Here is a 15,424-nt window from a genome sequence, read left to right as displayed (position 1 = left end):
GGGCTACGTCCTGGTGCCATCCTGAACTGCAACCGCCACCCGTATACCGACCGCCGTCAGAGCCAAGTCCGCCGAGCCGTCCCCACGAGGCCGGACTCCTGTGAAGAACTGTGAGTGCTCGAGCGTGACACTGAACCAGCTTATCTGTATAGTTCATGTTCATGTATTGTCCCACGTGCCGTTCGTGTCATAAATACGTCTCTTTGTGTCTCTGGTTGCCTTCTTGTGCGTCTGGCTAACCTGCGCCCACACATAATCATCACATCCGGGTGTCCCTCTCTTCTCTAGTCGCGAAGGACAACCGCGAGAGCTGCGTCATGTGTATACTGAGGAGGTAGTGTTCAAGCACCTTTTATGTTTTTTTTTCTTTTTTTTTCTTTTTTTTTTTACAGCGTAAGCTGTTATATGCTCATTCCAATAGCCGTTTCGGTTGGCGATGGTGTTCGCCGCCACAGGTGGTGTCCGGTGTCCATAGCAGCTATCACGGGAAATTGGAAAAAAAATGACCAAGTTCCCGCCGGGATCGAACCTGGCACCCCTACGCGGGAGTCTGATACTCTACCACTGAGCCACGCCAACTTTTTTTTTCTATTTATTGCAGTGGTATAACTGTCAACCACGTAGTGACAAATTCATAATTTTAGAACTGTCTCATGTGTGACAAGCATTCCATACAAGGCACCCTATCGGGCACACTTTTTCCATTTCGAGAAATGAAATGAGAGACTCGCGAAAGTACTCTATTGAAGGGCGAGCATCAACGTCTGGATGGATGGATGGATGGATGGATGGATGGATGGATGGATGGATGGATGGACGGACGGACGGACGGACGGACGGACGGACGGACGGAAGGACGGAAGGACGGACGGAAGGACGGAAGGACGGAAGGACGGACGGACGGACGGACGGACGGACGGACGGACGGACGGAAAACTTTAATGATGAAAGTCCTGAGGTACGCGACTCATCGCGCAGCGGGCCGTTGCCACGTTGGGACAGTCAGGCCACGCCCGGCCGCCGCATCGTGGGCCCTCTGGACAGCCCATAGTTGCGCCCCGGCATCGGGGCTCTTCATAGCGGAGAGCCACTTGTCCTCATTGATTTGTTCCGTACCTCGCAACGAGGGGCAACGCCAGAGCATTTGTTCTAGGCTAGCGAAGTCATTGCAGTGCCTGCAAGAACTACTGGCATAAGTATCGGGATAAAGCTTGTGTAATAAAGCCGGGCTGGGATACGAGCCTGTTTGCAATAATCTGAGGGTCAATGCCTGCGCTCTATTTAACTTCTTGTGAGGAAGAGGAAAGTCTCTCCTGCCGAGATAAAAGTGTTGCGTAATTTCGTTATATGTGGTCTGTTGATCTCTGTTCTCCACCACTGCGGGCCGGCCGGGGAGTTCTCCATGGTCGCGAAAAGCGAGACCTCGCGCCTTGGAGTGGGCCAGCTCGTTGAGGTTTCAGGGGCCTCCCATGATGGATCCCATGTGAGCGGGGAACCACGTGAGAGCGTGGGTGGCGATGCTTTTGGCGTCGAGGATGCGACAGGCTTCCTTACACACGGCACCAACGCTGAAGGCGCGGATGGCTGCCCTGGAGTCGTTGAAGATGTTGGCATGTTTGTCGCCCAGGAGGGCCAAGCCAATGGCCACTTCCTCGGCCACACATGACGACGTGCTTCGTACCGAAGCTGCGTTAACGGCCGAACCCTTGTGGTTGATCGACAGTATACTGCGAAATTTTTGCTGTCGTCATATTGGGCCGCGTCAACGAAGCAGCTGCCGCCAGCGAGTTCTGTCGCCCGGCGTAGGAGCGCCACGGCCCTGGCCTTCCTTCTTTCCACGTTGCACTCGGGATACATATTGCGCGGGGCGGGGCATATGATGATGTGGTCTTTCCGCTCTTTCGAAAGGCCCTGGTAGGAGTCTTCGACCTTAGCCGGGGGGACGCCCATCTCTGTTAGGAGTCGTCTGCCCGCCGTGGTGCCGGAGAGTCTGAGAATCTGTGCCCTTTCTTGTGCTTCTGCAATTTCCTCCAATGCATTATGAATACCTAACTGCAGAATTTGGTCGGTGCGTGTGTAGTTTGGTAGTCCGAGCGCGCTTCTGGAGGAGGAGGAGGAATAAACTTTATTTGTGTAGCAGATTTGTAAGACCTATAGGCCTCTCTACCTAGATGGTGGCGCTTCTGGAAGGCAAGTATTATATCTTCTTGCCCTAACGTTGGCCCCAGTCCGATACCCTTTTATTCTCAAGCACTGTTTAGCACTGGTAAAATTTCAGTGATGCATGTATCCCAACCCAGTATGGTTCCTGTATATTACAAGAATGCTCTGGCCATTAGGTCGGCCAAGTAAAGCAGTCGGGGTTTCGTTCTGATTAACTATCATTGAATTGCGCGCATAGACAGCGTGGCAGTTACGATGACGCGTACAGGCTAACTGAAAACAAAAATCTAGTTTTATGGTGCTTACTTCTATTACTTGCATTGCCAAAGGGCTACAAAGAACGCCAGAATAACTTTTTGCACAAAATACTTTGTAGTAAACTCTACATCACGTTGGCTTTATTAGGCTCTAGTCATGACAGCACCTTAATCAAAAAATTATAATAATTTCATGATGTGTAGGCATACGTGTTACTGAAACGTCTATTCGAATATTTCCAGAAGCACGCAAAAGCAATGTTAAGGCTCTACGGCGCAGATACCCGTTGCAGTTGTTCCATCACTGGTTCTACCTTGTGGGTTGACAGTACAAATGCAGCCACCAGGGCATTGCTGATCTTGTAAACCGTCTTCATAGTGGCACTGCGTGACAAAGAACACAAAGTTAAACGGGCTATTGCAAAGCATTTGGAATGTCTGCTGTAAACATTTTGCTACTACAGGCCCGCTACTGTAGCAAGGTGTGAGACTGACCTAGTTTGTATTCCATAACAATGTGCACAACGTTACTGTAGCAAATTATTATATCAAAATAGATGAAATGACGCAACTCGCCAACGGAAGGACACATACGTATGGCAGGCTTCATTAAGTATTATTTCCATATTTTATTCCACATATTCAACTACGTCTAGGAGAGAGAAGAAAGGCAGTGAAGATTGGCCAAGTGTCATTCGATTTTGGACCCTACTGCAAGGGGATGGATGATTCAAAAGGGTAACAGAAAAAAAATGGCACATTTGGCTGAACAGCGAAGCATTAGAGAGTTCAGATTTGTGGCATGGCAATACGTATGCAGCATGCAAGCGCTTTTCGGAACGTGGCGGCGCCTGTCACGACAGGGCTTTTAGTACATGGGAGTGCCTATGTACCTAAATGTATGTAAACCTGCTGCGTCATCTGGGAGATAAAAATAAAACCACTCGTTGTCTACAGTCAAGCCAAGCCAATCCAAAGATGATAGCTAGATCCCTAGCCAGGGGCTCTATTCTCGACACGCTTGGTGTCTGCAAGGCCGCTATTATCCGCCATGTTGACTCGCTGATTGGCCTTCGAGAGGTTGCGTGTTTTAAACTATGCGCTGGGAAGCGGTAGTTTTGCATAGTGCAATTTACGTTTTCATCAAGATGACGAAACGTGACGTGGAGCTTCAAACTTTATGGACATACTTTTTTCTGGTCCTTGGCAGCTATATTGAGACATTAGCGCTTCAAAAACTAAGTGAACGGTATAACGTGCAGAAGCGCGTGAAATTAATCTGCAATTGGGCGAATATGTCGTGATGGTCCACGATAGCCGCCATGCCAGCTTGCTGACTGGCTGAAGGAATATCCCGTGAGGAGCGTCACAGGAACGGCCGTTTTGTAAACGCCAATTTGACGTTGCGCTAAGGGCATTGCAGAGATATTCCGCCATAATTTCTGGTCCGACGAGCCGCGCGAATTGTGCTAGCTATTGAGCGGCCATATGCAATGGCGGCCACGACGCTTACGTATAGCCCCATTTTCCCCGTCATTCGGGGCCATGAAAATCTTTTGTTCATAACGCGTGCTCGTAATACTTGCATCGCTATCGGTTGGTGTTCGCATTTGTGTTTTGAGGCGTGATTTTTATTAAACACGAGTTTATTTCAAATAATATTCGTTGAACATCACAAACCTTCTGCGGCATTTTGAAATGTTCACTAGTGCGTTCATATTGTAATCAAGATGAATGACTTTTCACATCATCATATGTAATAAAAACGGCGGCTTTTTAATTTATAAAAAGAACCATACGCAAGGCGGCGCCACTAATGGTACCTTCGGCTGACGGCACTCGTGCCGTTTTCAGTGCACTCGCGCGGTGTCGCACGTTCGTCTGGGCGCCACGCGTGTGGTGGCGCACGTTCGGCTGGGGCGAACACGACACGAGTGCGCACCACCGTGCCACCGCGCAGATCGACGGTGGAGCGCGGTGCGATTCCGTCGGGCAGCGCGCGGCAGCAGACGACGAAAAGCGAGCCGTTCAGTTCAGGCGCCATTTTGTAGCAGGCGGTTACGATGTAAGCCGCGTCTATAGTGAACTATTATAGAATAGTATATTCTAGTTCACTATAGCCGTGTCTCTGCGTGTCTCGCACAAAACAATTTTCGCTGCTAGAATCCAGTAGCTCATCGGTCAACGAAGACCACCCAATTGATCTGCGCTGCAATCAGGAGCTCTGACGAGAGCAGCCGTCGAAGGCGAACCATTTCATCACCGATGTAGCGGTGTCATACGATAATGAGGTACATGAAGCTGCAGCATTAGTTTCTACGTTTGATTCTCTAACTTTCGTTTCCGTTGTTTCTTTTCAGTTCCGAAAACACTTAAGGCTAAGTCGGAGTACATGCAAGGGGCTGCCAGCGCAGTTTGCAGGCTCGTACCAGTACCCCCAAAATCATTCGAATGGCAAGAGTCATTTGTCACTTCATATTTCAAGCATCTGTCATCAATAAAATGCTTGACCTTGTTCGCGTCTGCAAATAGCGGCGAGACCAAGGGATAAGTGGCCTGTGTAATGGAGCGTCGTCTGCTCAACTTCGCATTCGGCATGTATCTCGCAGAGGGCGCTACAGTCGCAAACTCCCATTTGGTGGCTCGCATGTTCGTCTGGCAGGAGCCAAATGTGAAACTCGGGCGGTGTTCGGCGTAATTTCCGCTGCACTGCCACGGTGCCAGGGTGGCTCAGCTGAACTTACCATAAGTTTCCTCACTCGGTGCGGGTAAACAGCGAAGCGAACGAGAGATTGCAGCGCCGGCGCTTGCGTTGCGCAAGCGGCTACATGTGGCGCGCGCAACGCTATCGGGGATATTCGGGCGCTTCTCAACCGGCCGAGTCAGGCTGAGTCACTTCCGTTTCCGAGATGGCAATAACGCGGCGTAGAATGTGCGCTCATCACCACTGGTCGGTCGCGCATGCTGTCTCAAGGTAGAAAACAACCACGTTGGCGCCAATATACGACGACTCACTCCGTTTCACAGGGACACGCATCCTAGCCAATGAAGCAGGCGACAGCTTGTACGCAGCAGATGACGGAAACGAGAGATGCCTTCGACGGAACAATCGTACGCTTTGAGCTAACTACTTCATTTTTACTAAGGAGGAAAACTGTTTCCCTTTATCAAGAGCGTTATAAGTTAAGCGCATTGAGTTCAATTTCGTAAGACAAAACGTCAAGGCTGCGTCACGTTACAAAAGCAAAACAGTGCCATCACGCCATTTTGCAAGAGTCATGCCTACGTCACGCCTTGAAGAAAATGGCGGAATGTTCAGAATACAGCCCCTGAGGCTCTATTCTTCTTTGTGTGCTTCCCGCGATGCGATGGCTTCATCAGCTACCACCTGGACGACAACGGGACCCGGTGCTCCCTATTGACGGGCAAACAGGCAAGCTCCCTTCGATGGTATACAGCCACCGCCGCATTTTTTGGAAGCGGTAGCGACCATCCAGGAAAGATTCTTCAAATCGCTACAAGCTGACTGTTACGGAGAGCACAATAATTGCTGCAAAAAGTGAACGTCGAGGACTTTCGTGGGAACAGCGTCGACCCCTGTTTCACGTGCAATTGCTTCTTGCGTCTTCATTGCATCATAAGCGTGTTCGAAGGTTGGACATCAGAGGCGGAGTCAGGCGGGATGTTGTGACACCATGAATGGGAGGTGGCGAACAGTTCCACCAGCTCGATTGGCCGAGACAAGAACATAAAATTTGATCGTGTTAACAACCTACGAAAAATCGACTGTTTATAAAGCGGATATTGGGTGCTGTATGGGGGTGTTGAGACATGTAGAGACTCCGCCATGTAGTGTGCTCCGATAATCAACGAGCCTTTCTTCTTGTGAACCTCAAAATGGGAATTTTTACATAAAACTTGATTTTCTTGTCACTCCGACGTCGCTCTTGACCGCGCTTTTGTCCAGCATTTGGCATGGCATCAGCGAACGAACTGTCGTGGGGGCTCGGCACCCCCAATTTTGCAACAGATCTAGCAATGGAGGATACGCTCGCGAAACGGACGGGCAGTGACACGCGTACAATCCTTGTATCCGTGAGGGTGACATTTGGTGGAATACAGCACGATAGACAACTCATGCTGCGTAGCCGAAACAGCGCACTTGCAGCTAACGGGCGTCTCCAAACGCTAGCGTGATGAGGAGCGCCGCCACCGGCGTTGCAGACGTCGAACCTCAATGGTGCACGGGATGAGACCTAAGCCAAACAGTCAGCGTTTGCAGTTTGAAGTGTACTGTGGTATTCCACTCAGATCCTGGCTCATGAAAAATGTGTGCATACCGGCGTGGCATGCGCAGAACCGCGTAGCAGGAATGCTGCTGTTTGCGCAATACCCATGCCAGCAGCTGAAGACAAAACGCGGTTCTGGCTCTGAGGAGAGCCGACTGAGCGGAGGTTTGACGCTGTGTCCATTTCACTTCGTCGTTTTTGCAGCCAAACATACACTCCCCGTCTCTGAAGGTCCTCTAACCATCCGCGCTTGAGCCGCGCATGCGCTGTCGTGCGAGACAGCCCGACAACAGCGGGGGTTGAGCCAAACGCGTTTTTTGCGCCTCGAGCGTCCGCATAATTGCTATCGCAATAATCAACTAGAGTGCATTACTTCATACAACCAGCTTTCACTAGCCGACTCTCGGTGAAACCATCGGCTTCACCGTTTTTCTCCGAATACGCCGGCCCGACCCGTGACCCTGCGCTCGGCGGACTCTAAAGTGTGCTTCATTCCCGATTGGTTTTAATCGACTCGCACTTGTTCGTGTGCCCTTCTAGCCACTCTGTGTACGTCTGCTACCCATATGCTTGCGCAAATTTTGTCGTTTATTTCAACGTATATACTATTCATCGTCTTCGCCGCGATGTGCGGATGCGGCAGCTGCAGGTTGCTGTCACGCCCATTGTCATTTCGAAAGCGCGTGCAGCTAGCCCAGCGGGGGAAGACACTTGAACGTTCCCCGACATGATCCCATGGTGGACCGACTTTTCTTGGCTTCAGCTTTTTTACGCAATGCTGCATCCTTCATTCTATACTTCCTCCGTGGATCCTAGTAACAGGTGGTGCCATCAACATGGGGTCAGCTGCTGGCCTGAACGTTGGCGTCAAAAGCGTGGGAAACTTGAAGGTATGGAATGGAAGTCACGTTACCGCGCTTACTTGAAGATATATACATAGCTTCAGTTATTTATTACAATACGCACATTCGCTTACGATAAATATCGCTACCTGTACGACAAAGTAACATTACGGTTTTGTCATTGAGCTTTCAACTTTATAAACTAGGCTGCGTTCTCGTAAAAGAATGCGACGCCAAAGCACAATTTGAGCCCTTAAGTAATTTTGTTGTTATTGCGCATGGCCGGAGGCCTTCAACAAATTGCTAATGGCAGTGCAGCATCTGGTTATCAGCAAACAATTTCCCGATAAACCACAGCACGTGCCTTATAATCCAAAGATGCCGCTACGAGGTATTCAGAAATCGCGAAGAAATTACGAAATGTGCAGCTGTGGCGGCACCACTACATATTCATAACAGAGCAGACAGCAATGCGGCCACCACTTTCGTTCGCACCTGCCCTGGATGGTAGCGGGTCCGGGAGAAAAACCAGCTAGACCATCTAAGGCTTCTCCCCGCATCTGTGAAGCCATCGCATTGCTGCGAGCATGAAGGTGTGGCTTCCTTTCGCGTGCGTTCCTTGTGCTGCTCTCAAAGCTACTCAATTACAGTCGTATTTGTTCTGCTTACAAAATGGTTGCATTGAACGCATTTTTACTGTAGGTAATAACGCGAATTTACCATTCAAGTAAATATATGAAGATTAGGTATTGTCCAGAAGATGAGCTGTTGCTCAAAATCCTGATTTATATGCAGTCATTTTTTGTCATTTTATACGCTTCAGGTTTTAATCAGCAGCCTAGAAAAAATGTTGACTTGTATGTTGACTTCGTACTTATATAAAAATGAAGCAGTCGGCAATAAGTAAAAGAAGTTAACATTACGATATCGGGACACGTGAGTTGCAAAAATATAATAGCTTGCGTGTTATTTGTATTCTGGGGTTTTACATGCCAAAATCACAATCTGGTCTTGAGGACGCCCTAGTGCATGGGGGACTCTGGATAAAATTTTGACCACCTGAAGTTCTTTAACGTGCACCTAAGTATACAAGCGTTTTTGCATTTCACCCTCACTGAAATGCGGCTGCGGCGCCCGTGGTCTAACCCGCGCCCTCGACCTCCGCAGTGCAACGCTAATGCCATTAAGCAACCGCGGCTGGCCACGCGTGTTATTTATGATCATATTTATACGATTATGACGGCTGTGCAGCTATAGGTTAATTTCATACGTGAATGCTAATCTTGCATTTAAGTATTCGTCTGTAGTTTATCTTCAGAAGATACATTTCAAACGGTAATGAATAAGCAAGCTAGGAATGTTTGACGTATATGCATGCATTGGTAAATGGTGCAACAAACTTTAGCAGAAACTGCTCCAAGCGCTTGAAGTATGCCTTTAAACAGTACATAGAACTACAAGAAAGAAAATGCTACACAAAATCAGTTTTGTTACTATGTTAAACTAGACGAAACAATCCCGAATGGCAGCCATAAGTACAGCAAGAAAATAGAGGCAATGCCCGATGACACTCTATCACTCATTCGTTGTCTTTCCAGAGACATGTTTGTCACTTTGTTACAATAGGTATTCTATGTAATGCATAGCGCTGCCTTCAAGTGAACGCGAACTTCCAAAGGTGAGGTATGTCCACTAGCTATCGTACACCTCAAAGACACGAATGGAAAGCCTGTCGCGGTAGCAAAATAAAGCTGTACATATTAAAAAAGGTTGACGCCTGTAAACAAATTAACAAATAAGCAATGCCTGAGAGCGCGCTAGTTGCTATTCTGTTTTCTTTGCGCTTGAAGTTTTTCGCTTGTGATGTCTCATCACTCACAAGTATACGCTGCAAACGATAAGCAAGGTGGCTCGCTTTTAAATAATTAAGGAGGACGCGTGGACCTCGCTAGTTGTTCGAAATGCAGAACCGCTTCGATACAGGCATTCGTCGAGGGCGTACACCACAGGTAAATAAAACGACATTCTTCCAGCAGTGACGTGCGTTGCGCAAATAAAACATGGACACTTCACTATCACGTGCTTAGGTATCTCAAACAAACGAAGAGAAGCACACGGCAGACTATCCAGACATCAACAGCGTAAACGTTCCCAAACTAGGACACAGCCAACCCTTAGCTTGAGTACGATAGAAGTACTCTAGCGCGACGAGGCTAGCCTTGACCATGAACATGGGGACGAAAGGATTCAATTGAAACACGCTGGTCGAGTTTGCTGCATTAGAATGTAGCGACGATTCAGCAGTCGAGCGCCGTCAGCTTACAGGATATTTCCGGGCAGTCACAGTCTTTGTGAACGCAAGTGCAAGTCGGTGTATCAACCGATTCATTTCCGGCTGTACGCACATGCGATGCTATCTACCGGTCAACAAAAGATGCCCCGCGAGATGTAATTTTGCTGACTTACTCAATAAGGCTGTGCATTACTGGACCATCAGCGTCACTTTTTGTGTCAAGGCAGGAACAGCTATAGCAGCCAGCAGCAAGCACTCAAAAATTGAGGGGAATATGAAAAGGAACCTTCGGATTTAAATTACTTCAGGGAAATCCAATAAGTCATCTACTATAGCCCATTAAGGTACAGAACGTTAAACTCCGTAGCTTTAAGCCGTATTTTCTTTATACAAGTAAATTAATTATTCAATAGGATACTAGCAAAAATATTAATCGGCATCAAATAATCTAAATAACAGTGTGGCGCTAACAGAGATTCCAAGTCCGAAAATAAATCATTTCAAAGTAAGACAGCTCTCTAAAAACATTCGACAAAGCCATCTCACGATAGCTGTCGACGATAATGCGTTTAGCATTGAATCAGTATTCCGACACAACGTATTGCCACCGTCGAAACGAGTTACAGGTATATGTATAATGCGTGTACTATAGCACGACTCCTCTTTCGCGCTATCCAAACAGCACTCCGCGCCATCTAGCGCTGCCGCCGCGAAGCCTGCGCGTGACCCCTGAAATGCATGTCGCGTCGGTGCGCCCGGACGCTGACAAACGGGTAATGCGGCAAGGGGGCTTCTCTCTCGCTCTTCTTTCTGGAAACGCTTGCACTACGGAGAAGTCCTAGTGTGGCCTACGAGACGAGACGCGTCGCGAGCCCGGTACATGCGAACGCTGAGAATAGTTCCCTCGCTTGCCGCACACCCAATGGTACATACTCAGTGACTAGAATTAGCGAGAGGTTCATCGAAGACTTGGCACATGCCTAGTGTATTAATGGCGCAGCTCGCTAAAGTGTTGGTTGGCCGGAAAGCTATGCATTGAATAGCGGCACATAGTCAGTGCAAAGTGTCGAATTGCTGTACTTGAGGAACCCTCGTGACGCGGGTTCGATTCGACTCAGCATCGGAGAAATTGAAGAGATCTTTTTCGTCAATGTAGAGCGGCACATTCCCAGTGGCGCAGACCTAGTGTTGCCCAAGTTAGCATCAAAGAGATTCATTGAAGACCAGTGCAGACTGAGTGGCACATACACAATGCTCCAAGTCGGCATCAAAGCGTTTCTTCGAACTGCGGTACTTACCCAGTCCCGCATCTACAGTGACCCATGTCGGCGTGAAAGGGGGTTCGTTGAAGAGCGGCACATGTGTACAACCCAAGTTGGTGCGACGGTCAGTTTCAGTACCTACTTCCTCAGCACAGCAACGCGATGCACTACCTATTCGACCATGGACTACCCAGTGACCCAGGCAGGCGGGAAAACGGTTACACACACACACACTACAGTACATACGTACGTACATACGTACATACATACATACATACATACATACATACATACATACATACATACATACATACATACATACATACATACATACATCATACATACATACATACATACATACATACATACATACATACATGCGTACATACATGCGTACATACACCCGTTACATCCGCTTATCCGTTAAATTAACCTCGTGTTCTTTGATATGTGTCATTCCTATGCTTCCATAACGTGTCAATTTATTTATTTATTGATACGCTGTATGTATTTCGTTTGCCTGTATTTTGAACTTCAATTATTGTAAGCACCTTTCTTGTATTTGATTATTTGCTTCACTAACTTCGTGTATTCTGATGTCTGTTGCTGTTATGTTTCCATAATGTATTAATTATTCCATTGTTAAATTACCAGTAGGAGGTCCCCCTGACAGTTCTTGTAACTCCGGGACCTCCTTCTGTACTAATGATGAATGATGATGAAATAATAAAAATACATACATACATACATACATACATACATACATACATACATACATACAATACAACATCCATACCTACATACATACATACATACATACATACATAACATACATAATCATACATACATACTCCAATACATACAGCATGCGTACATACATGCGTACATACACCCGTTACCTCCGCTTATCGTTAAATTAACCTCGTGTTCTTTGATATGTGTCATTCCTATGCTTCCATAACGTGTCAATTTATTTATTTATTGATACGCTGTATATATTCGTTTGCCTGTATTTGAACTTCAATTATGTAAGCACCTTTCTTGTATTGATTATTTGCTTCACTAACTTCGTGTATTCTGATGTCTGTTGCTGTTATGTTCCATAATGTATTAATTATTCCATTGTTAAATTACCAGTAGGAGGTCCCCCTGACAGTTCTTGTAACTCCGGGACCTCCTTCTGTACTAATGATGAATGATTATGAATGATGATGAAAATAAAAATAACAATACATACATACATACATAACATACATACATACATACATACATACATCATACATACATACATACATACATACATACATACATACTACATACATACATACATACATACATACATACATACATACATACATACATACATACATAGTCCCCGGAAAGTAACATAAGTACCATAAGAATGCTAACGCATTAAAAATATTTTCGGTGCTCTCATTTCTTAGTCGTAACTTTACTGAAAGATTTACGTGTAATGCACAAAAAACCGCATGTAAATAGTATAGACAAGGTGGATATTGTTGTCAGGACATCCTGTCAGGACATTATATATTGCTTAGTAGTTTATGCGAAGCACGGGCCTTAGATGTAGTTGGGTTGGGATAGTCAGTTTCACATATACAGTCAGAAAAGGTCCTCACCGGTTGCCCGCAGGATGGAAGTCCGCCGTCATCTATGTTGGGAGGAGGAGTCAGCCCATCATTATCTATCGTGGGTGGAGTAAGTCCGCCGTTATCTATGTTGCGTAGATTTTCTCTACCATGAAGACCACCGCCATGTATGGCCTGTCCAAACGCATGAGCACGGCGTGCATGACCATTCATCAAGGATTTCCATGCACTCAATCCTGGAATACCAGAGACATATTCTATGAACCCTTCGCGATTATTTACGCGGTAATAATTCATTTATCAGAATCTCCCACGCTGCAAGCCGTAAATACTGGCATGTTGTGGCCTCAAAACATGGCTCGTACCCCCAGGGAGGATTCGGCCACACAGTAATGTGTTTGAACGCTACATTGATGGCTTATAGCTGCGCATTTATGATCGAAGCTGAGTGTAGCATACGCATGCCACGTGGTGCTGATCGTGCTCGAAGGAAAAACTTCAGCACGTAGCCAACTCCTATTGCCCTATAAAAATACACGTAATACGCAGAAATGCTCTCATTAGAACACCGCTGGAACACCGCTGGCATTTGAGGGGGAAATTTAAAATCTAGCTACTGATACTTCTACAAAAATCAGTAAGGTTTTTTTTTTTCAATTGAACGACGTTCTTTACACATCCCTAATTCTCCATCAGAAACAGATATCGCCATTTTTAAACTGCATCTGTGAGGGCGTCTAAAGAAGATAAACTTCATATACCGACTTATGACAGTATTTACGAATGTTTTTGAAATGTCCAACCCATAAATTAGGGGCATATTTCGGAGCCGGTGTAATACATCATTTTTGTCCGCGTTAGATGTTCCAATCAATGCAGTTTACAAAATTGGTATATTTGTTTATTGTGAGTTACAGTTTTGACGTTCATACTTCAAATTTCCTAAATTTCGCAATTTTCAGCAATGTTTGTAAAAACGTTGCTGAGATAAATAAGATAAAGTATCTCCTACAGTCTGTAGGGAGTATTGATGCCGGTCCTAAATACCGGTATAATTTAAGTTCGCAAACGTCTATTCTGTTTTTCAACTTGTAATAAAGGTGCTTAAGCTGCTACATTACGTCCATTGCTGCTGTCGCTGATTGGCTGCTGCTTCACGTGCAGGAAGGAGACTGGCTGGCGCCTTCCTGCACGTGAAGCAGCAGCCAATCAGCGACACCCGAAATGGACAGTCCACTAATTGGACTCTTACAGAATACCGCCCCTGGTCTAAATACCGCTGCGTAACCTATGTTTAAGTGGTCGTAATGTCCATGAAAGCCTATGCGATATGAATGGAGCAATAAAAATGAAATTGACATAAGGTACAAATCATAGAAAATAAATGAAAGTCATTGCACTCGTAAGGTGATTCAGGTTTGCAAACACAATGTGCCATAAGGTCGCTAGTGACGAACCGATCTTTACTCTTGGATTGGCTCTCTAGATTTGCAACTTTCTTCCTGTAGCTTTTCGCGCATGCTCACAGTGGGGGACTGAGCGAGTCGTTCGTTTAGTTTTTTTTTTTATGCAAAAAAGCAATAAATACCAGCAAACTTCACCAATTTCTCCGGATCAAAAATCCTTGCCTCTGACAGCAGCCTTTCACTGCGTGTATTGCCACCTTCTGAAGAATAACTTGTTTGCGATGCACACAATGTCACTCTAATTCACTACATTATTGCCTGTGCTGGCTCCCGAAATACTCTCATAGGTGGCATCAAACTCACCAAAGCTGCACGACAGCGCATGCCGTGGTTAGCAGGTCAAGCTCCCGATTGCACATTACCACAGCAATAAGAGTTCAAACCCAGTGATTGACAAAATTTTGTATTCTTCACCGCATAATAAATGGGGAGCTCTGCGTGAGGTGGTTGCCAAACGTACACTTAACGAGGACCAGCGTAATTTTCAGAGTAAAGCAAATGGCCTAAGGGCAACGGCAAACGCGATTTCTAGGTTTTATAAAAGGCTACACTTTTAGTGCCCCCTAAGAACCATCTTGAAATGGCGCGTAACGGGACGGCACAAGAGAGAGGAAGACGAACACAGGCACAATGTTCGTCTTCCTCTCCGATGTGCCGTCCCGTTGCGCGTCATTTCAAGAATTAAGGTTCTTAGGTCAAAATACCAACTAGCTCAACATTAAACTCTATTAGTGCCTGAGGGCTGATGTACTTACCCCCACATGATAGTCATCGAGAGAAGAACAAATGCCACATTCTTGAAAGCAGACATTTTGGGCTCCGAGTGCAAAGACTTATCGGCCAGAAATAGGCGCCTACCACTGAAGGTCTTGTTTCTTTTTATACATTAAAGCTACGTCAGCCTGAACGTCGCTGCGGCATTGCTGTAATGGAAGGCATGCGTCCGCTTGCCCTTCTTCGTCACCAGAGATTGTCGTGGCTGTTAAACAAAGGGATCATTTATCAAAACCTTTCACCCAGCTGGTGTGTTTCTGTGCGTAGTTCTAGCGTCAGCATTGGGAAAAAATGTCTGTACCTCTGCGTGCTTCCCTGGGAATAACGTCTAGGCCTGTGGATGGTGAAAGTGGTGGTTTGATAACAATGGCATATCTCTGTACAGCAGAAGGGTACATTCGCTTCCACAGCATGACATGAGTGAATCTTCATAAAACGATTAATGGACCTTAAAAAGACAAATAAATT

At 46.4% G+C, this 15,424-nt stretch overlaps 1 long non-coding RNA gene across 1 annotated transcript; it reads right to left on the bottom strand.

Annotated features, from left to right (window-relative positions):
- Positions 1-2,631: 2,631 nt before the first annotated feature.
- LOC125944543 (uncharacterized) lies at positions 2,632-15,122 on the bottom strand. Its single transcript, XR_007466266.1, has 3 exons — positions 14,938-15,122; positions 12,747-12,952; positions 2,632-2,804 (listed from the first exon to the last, which is right to left on the bottom strand). It is a non-coding gene; the product is annotated as an uncharacterized LOC125944543 (long non-coding RNA).
- Positions 15,123-15,424: the final 302 nt, after the last annotated feature.

The sequence above is a fragment of the Dermacentor silvarum genome, chromosome 3, assembly GCF_013339745.2.
Source record: "Dermacentor silvarum isolate Dsil-2018 chromosome 3, BIME_Dsil_1.4, whole genome shotgun sequence".
In the NCBI taxonomy this organism is placed as follows: Eukaryota; Metazoa; Arthropoda; class Arachnida; order Ixodida; family Ixodidae; genus Dermacentor; species Dermacentor silvarum.
Note: the sequence above shows the minus strand (reverse complement) of the source record. Positions and strands in the feature narration are given on the sequence as shown.